The sequence below is a fragment of the Cornus florida genome, unplaced genomic scaffold (genome assembly GCF_030987335.1).
Source record: "Cornus florida cultivar Cherokee Brave unplaced genomic scaffold, ASM3098733v1 CherokeeBrave_3.0.0_Hap2_Chr02, whole genome shotgun sequence".
NCBI classification, from domain to species: Eukaryota; Viridiplantae; Streptophyta; class Magnoliopsida; order Cornales; family Cornaceae; genus Cornus; species Cornus florida.
This window is the reverse complement of record NW_026775572.1, coordinates 69,264,208-69,270,277: the sequence shown is the minus strand read 5'-3', so window position 1 is coordinate 69,270,277 and position 6,070 is coordinate 69,264,208.

The following is a 6,070-nucleotide window of genomic DNA, read 5'->3' as shown; positions in this document are numbered from 1 at the left end:
TCTTGGATATTTTTTCGGAGGAGTTGACGGAGCTTCCTTCTCTTCGGGAAGTTGTCTTTGCCATCGATGTCATTCCTGGTACTGCTCCTATCTCTATGGCACCATACTGCATAGCACCAGTAGAGCTTGACGAGCTGAAGGCTCAATTGGATGATTTAAAAGCTAAAGGCTTTATTCATCCTAGTGCTTCACCCTGGAAAACACCGGTTCTTTTTGCGAAGAAGAAGGATGGGTCTTTAAGACTTTGAATTGATTATCGTAAGCTGAACCACGTCAGAATCAAAAACAGGTATTATTTGCCTAGGATTGATGACTTGTTTGATCAGTTGAAGGGAGCCACTTATTTTTCAAAGATTAATTTAAGATCAGGTTACTATCAGTTAAGGGTTAAAGATAAGGATATATCCAAAACCGCTTTTCGTACACGGTATAGCCATTATGAGTTTCTGGTGATGCCATTTGGTTTGACCAATGCTCTAGCAGCTTTCATGAATTTGATAAACCGTGTATTCAGTGACTATCTTAACAGATTTGTAGTGGTGTTGATTGATGACATTCTAGTATACTCAGCTTTGGTAGAGAAGCATGAGTATTATTTAAGGACAGTGTTGCAGATCCTTAGGGATAACCGATTGTATGCCAAGTTCGAGAAATGCGAATTTTGGCTACCGAAGGTGAAGTTCCTTGGACATGTTGTGTCAGGGGGTGGAGTTGCAGTGGATCCGTCAAAGATTGAATCGGTGATGGATTAGGAACGTCCGAAGATAGTGTTTGAGATTTGGAGTTTTCTTGGCCTAGCCGGCATTACCGAAAGTTTGTTCAGGATTTCTCTCGTCTAGCAGCACGTATGACTCGACTTACCCGCAAGGGGGTCAAGTTCGTATGGAACGAGGCTTGTGAGTTTTCTTTTCAGGAGTTGAAGGTCAGGTTGACATCAGTTCCAGTGTTGATTATTCCTAAACTTGGTTTAGGCTATGTGATCTTTTGTGATGCTTCGCGGGAAGGTTTGGGTTGTGTCTTGATGCAGATAGAATGGGTGGTTGCTTATGGGTCTCGACAGTTAAAGACTCATGAGTTAAACTATCTGACACATGATTTGGAGCTGGCAGCAGTTATCCTTGCCCTGAAGGGGTGGAGACATTATTTGTATGGGGAGAAGTTCGAGGTTTTCTCCGATCACAAGAGTCTTAAGTATCTCTTCTCTCAAAAGGATTTGAACTTGAGACAGAGTAGATGGGTTGAGTTCATGGAGGATTATGACTTTGAGTTACAGTATCATCCAAGTAAGACCAATGTAGTAGCTAACGCATTGAGTAGGAAGTCACGGGGGACTCTTGCTAGCATTTCCATTCATAGATGGAAGATGCTAGAAGAACTTGCAGACCTTGGTTTACAGTGTTATGAGGATGTTTTGCAGGCTATTGGCTCTTGTTAGCAAAGTTATTAAGGCATAGTTGGAGGATGGGGAGATGAAGTCCATCTATGTTCGGATTTCAGGTGGTGAGAATGTAGACGGTTGGACCTTACATTCAGACGGTGGTCTTAAGTACAAGGGGATGATGTTTGTTCCTTTGTCTTGTTAAGAAGACGTTCTTCAGGATTTTCATCACTCTCGGCTTGCAGTTCATCCTGATGGTATAAAGATGTATCACAATCTGCGGCAACAGTTTTGGTGGCAGGGCATGAAATGGGATGTTTCACAATTTGTGGCTCGATGCCTTACTTGTCAGCAAGTGAAGGCAAAACATCAGAGACCGGCAAGATTATTACAACCATTACCAGTAGCTGAGTGGAAATGGGAGCATATCATTATAGATTTCGTAACAAGACATCCAAGGTCTCAGGCAGGGAATGATGCCATTTGGGTTATAGCTGACAGGTTGACTAAGACGGCTCACTTCTTGCCCATGGCAGTGACAGACAGTGCATAGAGACTGAGTGGACTGTATGTGAGGCAAATTGTTAGGCTTCACGGGGTTCATGTATCCATTGTTTCGGATAGGGATCCACGGTTCACGTCTCATTTTTGGCAGAGTTTTTAGGAGGCTCTTGATACGGGGCTTCATTTTAGCACGGCATTCCATCCTCAGACAGATGGTCAGTCGGAGTGCACCATTCAGGTATTGGAGGATATGTTACGGGCTTGTATCTTGGATTTCAGTGGTAGTTGGGAGGACTACTTGCATTTGGTTGAGTTTGCCTACAACAATAGTTACCAAGCTAGTATAGGCATGGCGCCTTTTGAAGCGTTGTATGGCAGGCCTTGCAGATCTCCAGTTTGTTAGATCGAGGTTGGTGATACCATTGCCTTGGGTCCCGACATTGTTATTGAGACTATAGAAATAATCAAGTTGATTCGGCAATGGTTGGTTACCGCACAGAGCAGACAGCAGAGTTACGCTAATAGGAGGAGATGATCTCTATCTTTCGAGGTAGGAGACCATGTCTTTCTTAAGATTTCTCCTCACAAGGGACTTCTGAGATTTCGCCAGATTGGCAAGTTGTCTCCTAGATTCATTGGACCATTTGAGATATTGGAGTGTGTCGGTGAAGTTACTTATTGTTTGGCTTTACCGCCAGACCTGGATAGGGTTCATGACATTTTTCATGTTTCTATGCTGAGGAAGTACGAGCCGGATCTATCACATATTTTACGATGGACAGATGCCGTTGTTGATGAGGATGTGACCTACGAGAAAGGTCCAGTCCAAATTCTTGATTCACGAGAGCAAGCCTTGTGGACCAAGACCATTCCATTGGTTAAGGTCTTGTGGAGACACCACGGCGTCGAGGAGGCTACCTGGGAGCTAGAACAGGAGGTTCACTCTCGGTATATCCATTTGTTCTCTCTTTCAGGTACGATTTGATTTCGGGGATGAAATCCCTTTTAAGAAGGGTAGGTTGTAATGACCCGGTCATTTCCCTTCTTTTCTTTTTTCAGTAAATTTCTTTTTTCGTCTTTTCCCTATTTCGTCATTTAGTCATTTTTCATTTTTCCTTGCATAACCTCACTTTTTGTGCTTGGATTTGATTCCGGCTTTGCATACATCCATGATATTTCATTTCCATAATATCTACATTTTCACTTTTGTAGAAAAGCATGTTAAATGTTTACTTTTATTGTAAAGGGCATAAATGCATCACTTTTGGTAATTACTCTAAACTTGAGGGGTTTTGTGTAATTAAATAAAGTAATTATTTTTCGTCTTAGGGACTATTTTGCAATTTAATTTGGTAGATATTTTTAAAAAGAACCTTTTTGCAATTTTTGAAAAATGTGACAAGTGTCACATTCCTAAGGTGCCACTTGTTGATTTTGTGGTGAAACCACTTGGAAGCCTTGTTTGATGACACATGGAGGGTGAAGATTCACCCATTTGTTGGCCTAGGATAGGAGCACTTGTTGGCATGGATGGTTGACAAGTGTAGGTTTGATATTTAATCTTGGAAGTTTACATAGGATGGTGACAAATGTAGGCTTCACAATTGGTCTTGCAATTGTGTGTGTTTGAGAGGTAATGCAAGAGCACCTAATGAGTGAAGAATCCTACCATTTAGCTTAGGGTTTACACCTTTGTCTCATTTTCATCTCTTTCCTCTCAAGAACCCTAACTTATCCACCATTGGAGAAAAGCTTGGTTAATAGCTTTCTTCTTCATTTTGGCCTCCTTCCACTCACCTTAGAACCAAAAACTTGGAATACTTTATCTTCCTCTCACTCTCTTTTACAAAACCCTAGTTTGGTTTTTCATTTTAAGCTTGGTTGCTTTGGATTATAGAGATTCAATTCTCTATTGAGGTAGGGGTGGTTGTATGTTTATCCTCTTTAGGTTTAATATATATTGGAGCTTAATATATATTGATTACGTGCCTTTTAAATTCTTATACTAGCATGTAAATAGAGATTTTATATGCTTGACTTAAGATTTGTGGATTAAAGCATATATATGAATATTAAATTGTATAGGTAGGTTATTGTTTAATGATTTGCCTAATACTTGTGATTTCATTGAGGGTTTATTATGATTATCTTGAAATTGCACTTATGTTGTTAAGTAAATGGAGATTTCATTGAGAGTTTAGTATGAAAATCTTGTATATAGCACTTATAATTACTTGTAGATGAATTACTATATTGCATGATTAGTAATTGTGGCCTACATTAATATTAAATTCATATGGCATAATGTGCAGGATCGTTAACTTGCCACTTTAGACATGTAATCTTAGGACATGGGTTGTGTGGTTTTACCCTACTTGTGCTTGGTAGGTAGTTTCATGCATTAAGATTATATAAATGTCATGAACTTGTTGGTTTTTGGAAACTTGTGAGGATATGAAATGTTGATGGCTAGGGCATGACTCTAGTACGGAGGGTAAGAATTCTCCTATGTCATAGTGCGCACTAGGTAGAACCTTGTGGGTCGTAATTACCCAAAATAACTTGTATGGTTTCGTGGCCACATATCCTAGTCTTTCCATTATTTAATTTCGTATTACTTTCCAAGTTGTAAATCATAGATTTCTTATAGCTTGTGATTTGGTAATCTTAGTTATAATGTGGTTAGTGTACTTGTCTTGTATACTTGGATGCTACGTGCATATCATTTCAAACATTTGTATAACTTAAGATGATCCCTTAGAGTACCATGGAAACATAGACGCTAGGTGGAATGCACCATTGTGATGGTCTATGTTTGGTTCACATTATACTTGAAACTATAGAGTATGCGCATGCACCACATCCTACGAGTAACTTGATTACTCACCCTAATTGTTTGGGTTATTTTACAGGTAAAGAAACTTTGTTTTGGGATGCATCACATCCTTAAGTTGCTTTGAAGTCTTAATGTAGTTTGTTGTATTTTTGAAAACATGCAAGTGATAGCATGTAGTATCATTTTGGTGTAAAATGCTATCTTTGTTTTGAAATATGTAATATGTACCTAAGTACACTTTTTGATGCTTAAATAACATGTATGTAATGAGGCCAAGGGCCAAACATGTTTAATTTAGTACTTGTAGTCCTTTGGTACCATCTTTTGTTTTAAGAATATATTTAAAAAAACTTTGGAGGTTTAGCATGTGAGATTTTTTGTAAATGATGTGTATGAGGTCATGAGCCGTTGTGTTATGTATAAATGATTCATATTAAGGTTTTGGCATGTCTATACATCCACATATCATTGGAAATCAGTTTTAAACATTCAATTTTGAACCAAATCATCATGGGATTCAAAGTATAGGTTGAACCTTAACACCTTGGGCTTACAACATACCTTTCAGCAACTTTTTGAGGAGTTTCGGTCGACCGAAACTCTATTTCGGTCGACCGATGGCCTCAAATCGGTCTACCAAACCAACCAACCTTTAAAAACCAACCTTCAGAAATCATTCTGTGGGTTTCAGTCAACCGAAACTCTAAGTCGGTCGACTGAAATAGCCCATGTGCACTAGCACTTCCAAATTTCAATTCAGTACTGATGGTCCAACTTTGAAAGGCCATAAATTCTTCGTTTCTAACCCCAATGGGGTGATTCTTAAACCTAAACTCAAGGATTAAGAGTCAGATTTCCAATGATACCAATCCCATCCTCAGAATTAAATCACAGTGGGAGTTATTCAGGTTTTAGTGGGAGGGTGTCAGTTTTCGTTTAAACTGGGAAAGGGCGTTTTGTGGAATTTTTGTCCAAAGTTCTTAGAACCTCTTGGAATGTTGTGAAATGATTCGTTTAGGTTGTGTGGACCTTATTTGACTTGTTTAGAGTTAAATTTCCCTTCTCAATTGTAAATTGACCATTTTGCCCTTGATTAACGAATTTTGCCCGTTTTGACAACTATTCCTTTTTTTTTTGCTTTCTTTAACTTCCATGACTTCATGGAAGGTCACACTAGTCTCTTAGGGATGACTTCTAACCCTAGAGACCTTGATATATCTCTTGCTTTCGCATTCGGATCCGTTACTAGATTAACTTACGAGTCATCACTGACGCACCGGGTTGTAGAAACCTGGGTCGTTACAAAAATAATATTTCCTAAAATTACTATTCATTTACAAAATAAATTAGTT